This window comes from Schistocerca piceifrons, chromosome 4 (assembly GCF_021461385.2).
Source record: "Schistocerca piceifrons isolate TAMUIC-IGC-003096 chromosome 4, iqSchPice1.1, whole genome shotgun sequence".
Classification (NCBI taxonomy): Eukaryota; Metazoa; Arthropoda; class Insecta; order Orthoptera; family Acrididae; genus Schistocerca; species Schistocerca piceifrons.
In genome coordinates this window covers 124,750,893-124,763,054 of record NC_060141.1, presented here as the reverse complement: position 1 = coordinate 124,763,054, position 12,162 = coordinate 124,750,893, and positions in this window count along the sequence as shown.

The following is a 12,162-nucleotide window of genomic DNA, read 5'->3' as shown; positions in this document are numbered from 1 at the left end:
ATGCAACACAGTGGTTGCAGTCTAGCTTGTAGTTCACATGGCAGGTTTCACAGGCCTTTGATGGGATAGGTGATGTTTGTGACTGGACTGGAGTAGGTGGTGGTGGGAGGATGTATGGAAAGGTCTTGCATCTAGGTCTGTTACAGGGGTATGAGCCATGAAGTAAGTGGTTGGGAGCAGGGGTTATATAGAGTTGGATGAGTATATTGTGTAGGTTTGGTGGACAGCAGAATACCACTGTGGGAGGGGTGGGAAGGATAGTGGGCAGAACATTTCTCATTTCAGGGCACAATGAGAGGTAATCGAAACCCTCGCGGAGAATGTAATTCAGTTGCTCCAGTCCTGGACGGTATTGAGTTACAAGAGGAATGCTCCTCTGAGGCTGGACTGTGGGACTTTGGGAGGTGGTGGGAGACTGGAAAGATAAGGCATGGGAGATTTGTTTTTGTACAAGGTTGGGTGGATAATTAACCTGTGAAGGCTTTAGTGAGACCCTCAGTATATTTCAAGAGGGATCGCTCGTGTCTGTAGATGCGACAACCACGGGTGGCTAAGCTGTATGGAGGGGACTTCTTGGTATGGAACAGGTGGCAGCTGTCGAAGTGGAGGTATTGATGGTGGTTATGTTTGATATGGACAGAGTTTCTGATCTAATCTTTGAGGTGGAGGTTAACATCTAGGTATTTAAGAAATTCTGGAAAGTTAACAGGTGGTGATTTGGCCAATTTCAGTGAGTTTTCGCCTTTCACTATTGTTGATTCCCTCAGATTTCATCTTGTTTCCAGCTATTCCATCCATTTAATCCTTCTCGTGATTTTCCACATGTATTTGGGTACTTTTTTGCCAATTTTTTTCAGATGTAATTCTACGTTATTTATGTAATTTTTCGCATTTTTTCCATGACCATGGATTCTTGCTCCTTCCATCTGAGTCAATACAGAAAAGTTTCCTTATACTTAGCCAGATCCCAGCCCCACATACTCTTTCTGCATTGTTGCTTGACTCATGGAATCCCCCAAAAGGTCTTACCATCAAATTACCCATTTCCGGCTGCCACCTCTCCTTCCACAATGACCTCAATCTGTTCAGATTCTCCCAATCCTTAGCCCTCAACAACACAGTCCTGCACAACTATGTCAACCAAGTCTGAACCTCGTTGTAGTATCTTCTCTCCATCCACAAAATTCTCCTGCTGTGCAATCCAAAATTCCTGGTACCCATAGCACACATTGTAACTCTTGCATCCAGGAACTAGAGCAACGTGCACAACACTGCCTCCAAAAGCTCTCCACCCTACTCACTTTCCACTCCTGCCTTGGAGTACCACTGTCTACCACCTCTACAACCACCTCCAAACCTCTCCCAAGTCTACTCAGAGCTGACAAACCCTGTCTCGCAGACCTACTACATTTACCCAACCCTCCAAAACTCCCTCCCATCACCACACAGAACCCAGAGCCTCAACAGATCCAAAACACAGTCATGACTCTATCCTCCAAAAGCCTTGGCCCCACAGAAATACCAGTCCTTTCCAAAGGCCTCACCTTTTGCCCCACTCCCAAATTCAGTCATGCAGGACTTGTTGAAGACCTTCTCTCCTTCTTCTGGTCCCTACAGTGGAATACCTTCAACCTACTACCCGGAACCTATTCTCCTATATAAAAGATATCAACCATTTCCTACACCGACTCTCCACAGTTCCTGTCCCTATACAACAAGGTACCATGCTCCTCACTATTGATGCCACCTCCCTATACACTAACATTTCTAGTGCCCCTGGCCTTACCACTATTGAACACTACCATTCCCAACGCCCAATGGATTCCAAACCTACAACCTCCTACCTAGTCGCCATGACCAACTATATCCTCACCCACAATTACTTCTCCTTTGAAGGCATTACCTAGAAACAAATCTAGAGTATAGCTATGGGCACCCACATGGCACCATCCTGTGCCAACCTATACATGGGCCATCTAGAGTAATCCTTCCTAGACACTCAGATTCCTAAACGCATCACCTGGTTCAGATTCAGTGATGACATTGTTACGATCTGGATCGAGGATGAGGACACCCTATCCACATTCCTCCAGAACCTGAACAACTTCTCCCCCATTTGCTTCACCTGATACTACACAACCCAATAAGCCACCTGCCTAGCTGTTGACCTCCACCTCAAAGATGGCTACACCAGTATCTCCATCCATATCAAACCCACTAACCACCAGCAATACCTCCACTTTGACATACTGCCACCTGTTCCATACCAAGAAGTCCCTTCCATACAGACAGCACAGACAACCATGCTCGTTGCACCTACAGAGATGAGCGGTCCCTCCCAAAATATACTGATGGTCTCACTAAAACCTTCACAGATTATAATTATCCTCCCAACCTTGTACAAAAACAAATCTCCCAAGTCTTATCTTTCCAGTCTCCCACCACCTCCCAGAGTCCCACCGTCTGTCCACAGTGGAGCATTCCCCTTGTAACTCAGTACCACCTATGATGGGAGCAACTGAATTACATTCTCTGCCAGGGTTTCGTTAACCTCTCATCATGCCCTAAATGAGAAATGTCCTGCCCACTATCCTTCCCACCTCTCCTACAGTGGTATTCTCCTGTCTACCGAACCTACACAATATACTCATCTAACCCTACAAAAGCCTTCTCCCAAACCCTTACCTCATGGCTCATACCCCTGTAATAGAATTAGATGCAAGACCTGTCCATACATCCTCCCACCACCACCTACTCCAGTCCGGTCACAAACATCACCTATCCCATCAAAGGCAGGGCTACCTGTGAGACCAGTCATGTGATCTACAAATTAAGCTGCAACCATTGTGCTGCACTCTGTGTGGGCATGACAACCAACAAGCTGTCTGTCTGCATGAGTGGCCACTGACAAACTGTGGCCAAGAAACAAATGGATGACCCTGTTGCTGAGCACGCTGCCACACATGACACCCTTCATTTCAATGACTGCATCACAGCTTGTGCCATATGGATCCTTCCCACCAACACCAGCTTTTCTGAATTGTGGAGATTGAAACTTTCCCTGCAATATATTGTATGTTTCCATAACACTCCTAGCCTCAATATTTGTTGGTCATTGTCCTCACCCATCCAGCCTTTTCCCTATTCCCATTCCAGCACTACACAGCCCTCATTCCACCATTGCACACAATCTTTTTATCTCTCTCCTTTTCTGCTACCCCCCTCCCCCCTTCCCCACACCTCTGCCCCCTCTTCCCCCAGTTTCCACCTTCCGTCTAACCTGCCGACTGCACGTAGCTGCGCTACCCTCTCTCCACCTTGTCCCTATGTGCTCCCTAGTAGCACTTCAATGTCCACCACCCCTACCGTACTATCCTCCCATTCCCTGCCCCAGCCTCCTCCTTAACCCCATTCAGTCACCATTCCCATCATGCACTGGTGCTGCTGTTCGTGGTGTGGCTTCAATTGCTTGCGACTGCAGTCATGGGTGTGCGAGTTGTGTTTACGTGTATGTGTGTGTGTGTATGTGTCTGTTGCCTACTTTTGACGAAGGCCTTTCTGGCTGAAAGCTTTATTTGTGTATTTGTGACAGTCTTTTTGTTGTGCCTATCTGCGACTCAGCATCTCTGCTATATAATGAGTAACAACTTTCTTTTTCAGAATCTTGTATAAGAGTTAGATGTTGTAAACATTACAAACATGCTTGCTACTATTTCTAAACTGACTTCAAAATTTGTTTTGATACATCATTCACCAATTAACCTGTAGTTTACTACACAATCATAATAATTTTTGAAAACTGATAAACCTTTAAAAAATTCAGGAACTTCTTTTCATACAACTCATTTGTAAATGAGAGGTTCAAAATTATTTTTGGTAACTTATGTAAAAAGTTCATTTCCTTAGCCAGTTCAAGTAATGATTCATCATTTACAGCAGGTAAGCAGTATGTTTCTATACCAAAATCATTTACTGTATTTGCAAAACTTTCATTTAAATTGTCTTCTTCACTCGCATACACAGTTTCTAAATCATTAAATAAATTATTTATGTTTTACTCTTTGTTGACTGTTTTAGACAGATTACAGTTTTCAGTACAAGCTATATGGATGGTTCAGCTAACAAAGTAGATTCTTGTTCAGGTATGTTTTTGACTATATTCTCAATGTGAACTCTTGCTTCATTATTGTCTATTGCTGATGTCCCCTTTGTCAAAATCTCCCAACCCTCAGTTACTGACAGTTAAAAAGTTTCTACTCTCAGCAGAAATAAAGTTGTTTTTCAGTGCGATACCCTCTATTTCTTGACTGATATCTTGAAGCCTTCAGCTGCCATTTTCTTTATTTCCTGTACAATCGTACAATTTCGGCCTTAGGCCATTTTCAAGTATTTTATTGATGATTTTTTGGTAACAGATTATGTCGTATACGTCGTTGGTCCTATGACATCGTGTTATACTCATAAACACCTCGAACTAATTTGTGAGCATGACATGATGTCATAGGAGCAACGATGTATATGACATAATCTGTTACCAAAAAATCATCCATAAAATACTTGAAAATGGCCTAAGGCCAAAATTGTCCAATCATACAGGAAATAAAGAAAATGGCAGCTGAAGGCTTCAAGATATCATTTTAAAAAATCATCACATCTGCGGATCCTATCGCATTGCAAACCCTCTATTTCTTTTCTGGGGGTTTGAAACAGGCGATTGTTCTGAAGTTTCATTTTCTAAACATGGTTGTTCAAATGATAGATGATAGGTAAGATGAACCACAATCAACATGTGACTTGCTCAACAATGGCAGTACATATGGACACATCAAGATAAGTAGAAAGTGTACAAATTTTCTACTTATCTTGATGTATCCATTTGACTGCCATTGTTGACCAAGTGCAAGGTTTATTATTGTTCACTGTAATTATCGTCAACCACTAATGGTTGTTTTATTTGTACCTCAATTTATACATAATAATTTCACTGACAGTGATTTTTAAATAAATCCACATGTAGTTCTCTTTCTTGATCTACAAAAACATAAATCCATTACAAAAATGTAAATCCATACTTGTCTTTTAAATTATCCCAGACAGGAGCACCCACATTGTTATGAACTTCCCCTGTATTACGGTGAAAAAACATATTCATGTGCACCTTTTTAGGTATACAAACTTTAGTATTGTGCCACAATCTTCAGCAAGAAGGAAGATCAAATAATAAATAAAACACATAGTTTACTCCTCTGTTTCTTGTAGCTCTTAATCAAAAATGAGGCTCATTAGAAACAAGGCTTGGTGAAAAAAATAATTTTTACAGCTAGGTGGTGTGAACAGGTATGTTACTTCAAATCTGAACCATGCTGTTTTCTGTTTCTTCCATCCATTATTTTTATTTCATTCATTTTGTATGTGCACATCACATCGAAAATCAGTCTCTATGCTGCTACAGACAGTAAACAACTCTCATCCTGAAGAGACAACAACTTAATCACGCCATGACAACAAGTTTACTCCAAGAAGATCAAACGTAATACAGGCAGCCTCAGCTCAGGGATCTTACAAAATATCTATCTTTTACATTCAAAGACAATTGTATGCAGTTAACTAGTTTTTTTACAAATATATCAAATTATTACTCAGAATAAATTATAGCATGACATTCAGAATTTCAAATGTGATTACAATTTTGAATTAAATTGGAAGTATAAAAAACAATTATGTTTCCTGAGAAATAAATCTTGTGTTAATTCCTTCTTGTATTTCTGTTTATGAAAATATAAGACCATTTTAGTTATATTGCCAAAATTCACTAAACACATAATTGTGATTTGTATATTCTTGGATCATCTTATAAATTTAATTGTATCGTATTCTATAATATGTGCTGAAGAAAGATGCCCTGACCAGCCCCATTACACTAGGAACCAAAAAATTCTGAACTGCTTGTACCAACCTCGTGTCTGTTCCCGCCCCTTCTCTGCTGTTCATGTGTCCTAAGTACTCTATCTTCTCTAAGGCAAAATGATATTTTTCTGTATTTAATGTAGGTTGCATGGCATGTAACCTGTTCAGGACCTCTTTCAACCATTGTATGTGCTCTTTCATATTCCTTTAGAATACAGTTATATCATCAAGGTATATTAAGCATTGCTGAGGTGCTGAGGTTTCAGCCCTCTCAGTACTCCATCCAGCAATTGCTAAAATGTTGCTGGCACATTCTTTAGTCTGAATGGCATCCTCCAATATTGATAATGACCTCAGGTAACTGAAAATTCTGTGTTCTGCTGATTCTCTGGCATTACTTATAACTAATGATACCCACTCCTTAAATCTACAGTAGAGAAGTATTGGCATTCTCTCAAATTATCAGTGATCGTAGTGATATCGTGTGGGGTAAGCATCGCTTATCATCTTAACAATTAAGATGTTGATAGTCATAGCACTATATTTTTTAGAAGTATTTGCTGAAATTTTGGGCACTAAACTGACAGCTGCTTCCCCCTGCCCCCTAAGGACTAGTACCCTCCTCTATTATTTCATCAGCTAACTGCTGGTAAAAGAAATCCTCCATAACTGGTTGTAAATGTTAAAGTATACGATATGATATAACTGGATGGATAAAAAATTCTACCTGCCAAGTAGCAGCAGGAGAAAATGCATATGAAAGCTAAAGGTAGTGAGTAGAGGGATTTGTTGTCAACCTTGTAGGAAATATTTTCACTAAGGGGGATGCAGTGGGGGCAATGTTGGCTCTCTCCTGGAACTGCAGAATATATAGTAGGAACATTTTGATTGGGGAACAGGGAAGGAAAATCTGTGCCTTCAGGCACATTTGGAGGAATCAAGGAAGGAACTGATAAGGATCAAGGGAGATAGGGAGCAGAAAGATGGTTGGGAACTGGCAGCTGGTAGGAGGATAGGAAGAAAGAGAACACAATCTGACAGTTTTATCATCAACACCAAAAACAGGTATCTACCACTGCCAGACTTAATTGGAGAAGAGCCTCAGGTAGAACAAGGAGCAGGAAATGTGCGCACACTTCAACCGAGACCACAAAGTGTAGGTATGTACAAAGTGTTAGGAAGAAGAAAGTGCTGCTGCTAGGTAGTAGCCATGGACGAGGTGTATTCTCTCAGTTACAGGAAAGTTTAGGGACAGCATACCAGGCCACCAGTATCTTCAAGCCAAATGCAGGGCTAAGTAATGTGGCAGAGGACTTACGGTCTTTATGTGAGGACTTTATTAAAGAGGACCATGTGGTGACAGTGGGTGGTGCAGAAAACAGTTTGGACAGGGATGGGGCTTATGACATAGTTGGTGACCTGGACAAGATAGCTTCCCTGACTCATGGCACCAACGAACACTTTATTGAGCTGTTCTGGTGTCATGAGTGGCCACACATTGATGGAGCTGTGAGGCCAATCAATGTGGGGTTAGGGATGGCTCTGAGGGTAGCCAACTTTCCTTATGTTCCTCTCGTGCCTGTTGGGACTAACAACAGATGGGGTTTCACTAGGCATGGCCTACTCCTAAATGGGACTGGGAAGGGAAGATTGCTACAGCTGATTCATGAAAGTATAGGGGGTGGATCTTGGGCCACACATGAAATTCTCTAAATTCTCCACATTATTTAAATTGAACTTTGAAAAGGCGTTCCCGAAAGTATGCATGTTTGCATCAACATCTCACAAAAACAGATGGATAACAGCAGGTATTAAGAAGTCCTCCCAAACACTTAAATAGGTACCTCAGTTCCATGAGAATGAGTTGCAGTGATGCAGAATTCTTAAATTTCTATTATAGATACAAAAAGATCTATAAGAAGGTGCTTATTGCTGCAAAAAAGTCGTTTAATGACAAAATAATACGTAATTCAGAGAATAAAAACAAATCAGTCTGGGATGTTGTAAAGAAGGAAATGGGAGAGGCAGACAAATGCAGAATAACGTACTGCTAATGGATGGGGATAAGGTAATAAATGATACTCAACACTTAGCAAACTACGTAAATGAGCATTTTTCAAGTATTGCAGAGAAGTTACAGCAAAAATTGCCCAAAACAAATATAACACCTGTAAATAATGTTGCACTAAATACAATGATGTTACTTCCAACCACAGAGTTTGAAGTCAATAAAACTGTTCAAAAACTAAAAAATAAAGTCAGTAGGTTTAGATGAAGTACCAATGTGTGTACTGAGACAATGCATAGAGATTATACAAGGCACCTTAACAAATACAATAATGAATCAGGGTGTATACGACCCAGGACAACCGGGAGATCCGGAAAAAAACCGGGAATTTTTTCATGTGGGAGAAAACCGGGAAAAACCCGGGAATTTTTTAGAATTCCGGGAATGTTTCATTGTTTTAGTTTCCAATTCAATTTTTGTGATTTTGATTGGTAAGAACCAATACTCCAACAAAGGATATTACTTTATCCTGCCTATACAGGATAATACTGCAGCAACAAAACATTAACAAGATGAAGAAAAAATGAAAATAAAACTTAAGTCGCAAAGGAAATCCGCCATATACAACAACAAAACATAGTGGTCATACAAGCGTCTGCCAACAGCAAAGTGTGTCAAAGGCTTTAGAAAGACTATGCAATGATTCATAACGACAAATTGCCTCAGATGAGCGTGACGTGACGGCTGCTGACATTAGATTCGTTTGAGCAGTTGCGGGCGGGCTCTTGTGCATGCGCATTTGAGTCGCGTATGGGTAGTACCTTCTCCCGCTTCTGGTTACGGATATGTGGCTGGGCGCCTCTATCTAGTATTGCCCCGGTTCGGAAATATCGTAGATCAGGGGCTGATGCACAGAGCAGTCTGAGTTGTGGTGTGGAGGTGGGTAGTCTTCACGTGACCTGTGTTTACGTTTAGTGATTTTGCAGTTTCCTCTTCATTTATTACTCTCACATCAAATGAAAACAACACATCAAATGAAAACAAAACGGATTTCTCTGCCCGGGAGCTATCAAATGAATTAAAATACGTTCACATAATTGCGGAAGGCTAAAATATGTTATTATTTTCAGGTTTTATTTCCACCTTTCTGACAGTCAAGCATTAATCGACTTGCAGAACAGTGAAGTTATTTTTGTCGCTTTGCCAAAGAGATTTGGCTTTTATTAATCTTTTGGGCTGAGGCAGTCAATTTATTTGAAACGAAGTGTTTAATTCCACACTGTTGGCTAGTTTAACTGTTCGCTGCACGTTTTCCATCTTCTAGCTCGCATGGCATTATGCCATAATAGAGAACCAAACATGAGATAATACAGTACTGGTACTCAAGAAAATTTACATCTGAATCTGGACATACGAATGTGCACTATAAGCCCAATTATGCATTTTAGTATGGTTCATGAAATTCCTATGAACTTGAAGTGTCCTCTGATGTCTTGTTTCTTTTATGACATACGGCCTTCCTGTGTCATCGTATCTGCGCGCAAGAGCGGTGGCGCCTGTTATCTGGCGCTCTCTGGCAACTGCTGAAACGAATCAGTTTCTAACAGGTCATGGGAAAACATTGCGGATGGTGGTTTGAATAGCGTTACTTTCTAAGTAAATTTCCTTTTACACAAGATGAACTATACAAGAATGTACGATGAATTTCTTAAATCACAGAGCGTTTGACTCTCAGTTAAAAATCAGCTCTTTGAGGACGACCATTTAGAAGAATTTCGAGCCTTTAAGATCAGACATTTACATCATTATTAAAACTTTTACTGGCACATTTGTGTGATATATCTTAAAGTGTAACATGCGAAAAAAAGATCAACATTATACGTGGAAGCTTAGCTTCTCTTGTAGCTTATTCATCTTCGAGACTACGATTATATGTGAAACCTCTGTTTTTCTTGTAGCAACACTACGTATATTAATTTAAACCATCAACTTTTCTTAGTTGTGTGTTCGCGCTACTTAAGAGTGATCTTGCTATTGGCTGACTACATCACGTGTCCTATGCTGTCATCAGCTGGCGAGATCACATGACATGAGCTATGACTGGCTTACAAAAGCACGTCGCAATCTCGATTTCAATGCTTTGGAAAGTAACATGCGTTGTTTGGTGGAATTCGAATTTATATCTTCGTAACACGAAAATATGCAGCATACATGTTGCTGCTGCACATCAAAGATCTTTCCAAAACGTGTCCCCCCCCCCCCCCCCCCCCTCTCCCCTGTATCGTTTTGTAAAGTGCCAGGAAATTCTATGTTGGTGTATAAAACCATAAACATTCAAAAGACTGATAAGTTTTACAGTGCCGAGGAAAAGTATACTCTCACATAACACGGGGAAAAATGTATTTTCACCCGGGAGAAAGTGTGTATTCAACCAGGAAATCTGGGAAAAGTCCGGGGATTTTTTTTCCTTGTCCATGTATACACCCTGTGAATCCTTCACATTAGGGACATTTCCAGAGCAGTTAAAACAGGCAAGAGTTGTACCTTTGCTTAAGAAACGTAATGCAAAAGACATAGACCTTTGCTTAAGAAACATAATGCAAAAGACATAGAAAATTACTGGCCCATTTCCCTGCTCTCACCATTCTCAAAAATAATAGAAGCAATTATGAAAGACAGATTAATGAATTACCTGAATAAATACAATCTTTTAAGCAAATGACAGTTTGGTTTCTGAAGTGTCAAAAATACGGAGTCAGCCATAGTAGAATTCACAAAAGTTATGCTTGATGCTCTTGACAAAGATAAGTGTGTCGCAGTCATATTTTTGGATATTTCTAAGGCGTTTGATACAGTTGACCACAAGATTCTAGTAAATAAATTAGAATCATTAGGAATAAGAGGGGTAGCTAATGACTGGTTTCGATCATACCTAGCAGATAGGGTACCAAGAGTAGAGATGACACATACTTCAAATAGATCTAAACATTTAGTAAAACACTTATTAGAAGAACCAAAATACATTAATATAGGGATTCCACAAGGTAGCATATTAGGACCAATACTATTCCTAATATACATCAATGACCTTCCCAGTATTATTATTCATGGTGAAAAAATTCTCTTCACTGATGACAGCAATATTATAGTCACAGAGAAAACAAGAGAACTCCTTGCAGAGAAAGCAAATGAAGCTCTCAAGGAAGTTTACGATTGGTCAGTAAGCAATAAAGTGACACTGAACGCAAAGAAAATGAATGACATGAGTTTCAGTTTAAAGAGGGAAAATGGCAATGTTAAATTAAATGTAGATAGCACATCTATAGATTGTGTAAGAAATGCAAAATTTCTAGGAATGAATATTGATTCTCTGTTGAAGTGGTGTGAACACACAAAGGTACTTGCAAACAGAATGTCATCAGCATGTTATGCCCTTAGAATCCTATCACCAGTGTGTTTTAGTTACATACTATTCATGTGTCCACTCATTTCTTAGCTATGGCATTCATTTTTGGGGAACAAATGCACAAAATATGAACACAATTTTCAAACTCCAGAAAAGAGCCATAAGAATCATAACCAAAAATGGTAGTTGAGCTCATTTTAAAGATCTGTCCAAAACACTGGGGATTTTAACTGCTCCGTGTGAATACGCTTACCAGTCAGTTGTACACATCAAAAATAACATTGGTAATTACTGCACAAACAGTTCTGTCCTTGACCTTGGAAGAAGAGCTAGACTCAACTTACATTTGCCAAGAAAAAATAAACATAAAACTCAAACCAGCATTTTCTACCAAGGAATAAAACTGTACAATAAATTACCAAAAGAGATAAAAAAAATTGCAAAAATACACTTATTTAAAAAGGCAGCTAAAAAGTACCTGTTATGCAATACCATTTTATACATTGAAGGATTACTTGGATAAAGCAGAGTAGGGGTTTGGGTTTGGCAAAAAAAAAAAAAAAAAAAAAAAAAAAAAAAAAAAAAAAAAAAAAAATGTTGTACAAATAAGTAATAATGATGATTACAAAACATCCAACATTCCATGTAACACCTACACACTGTGATTTTTTTCCTTCTTTTTTCCTTTTCTAGAAAAACTTAACCGCAAGCTATGCATGGTTCCTCCTCTTTCTGAGCTCAACATCTCACTCATTATAGAGGGATGCTGACTCAGTTTTTCAGGATAGCAAATGGGAAGTTGTGGTACAGAAAATGGCCCAGAGATCAGTGTGTGTGTGTT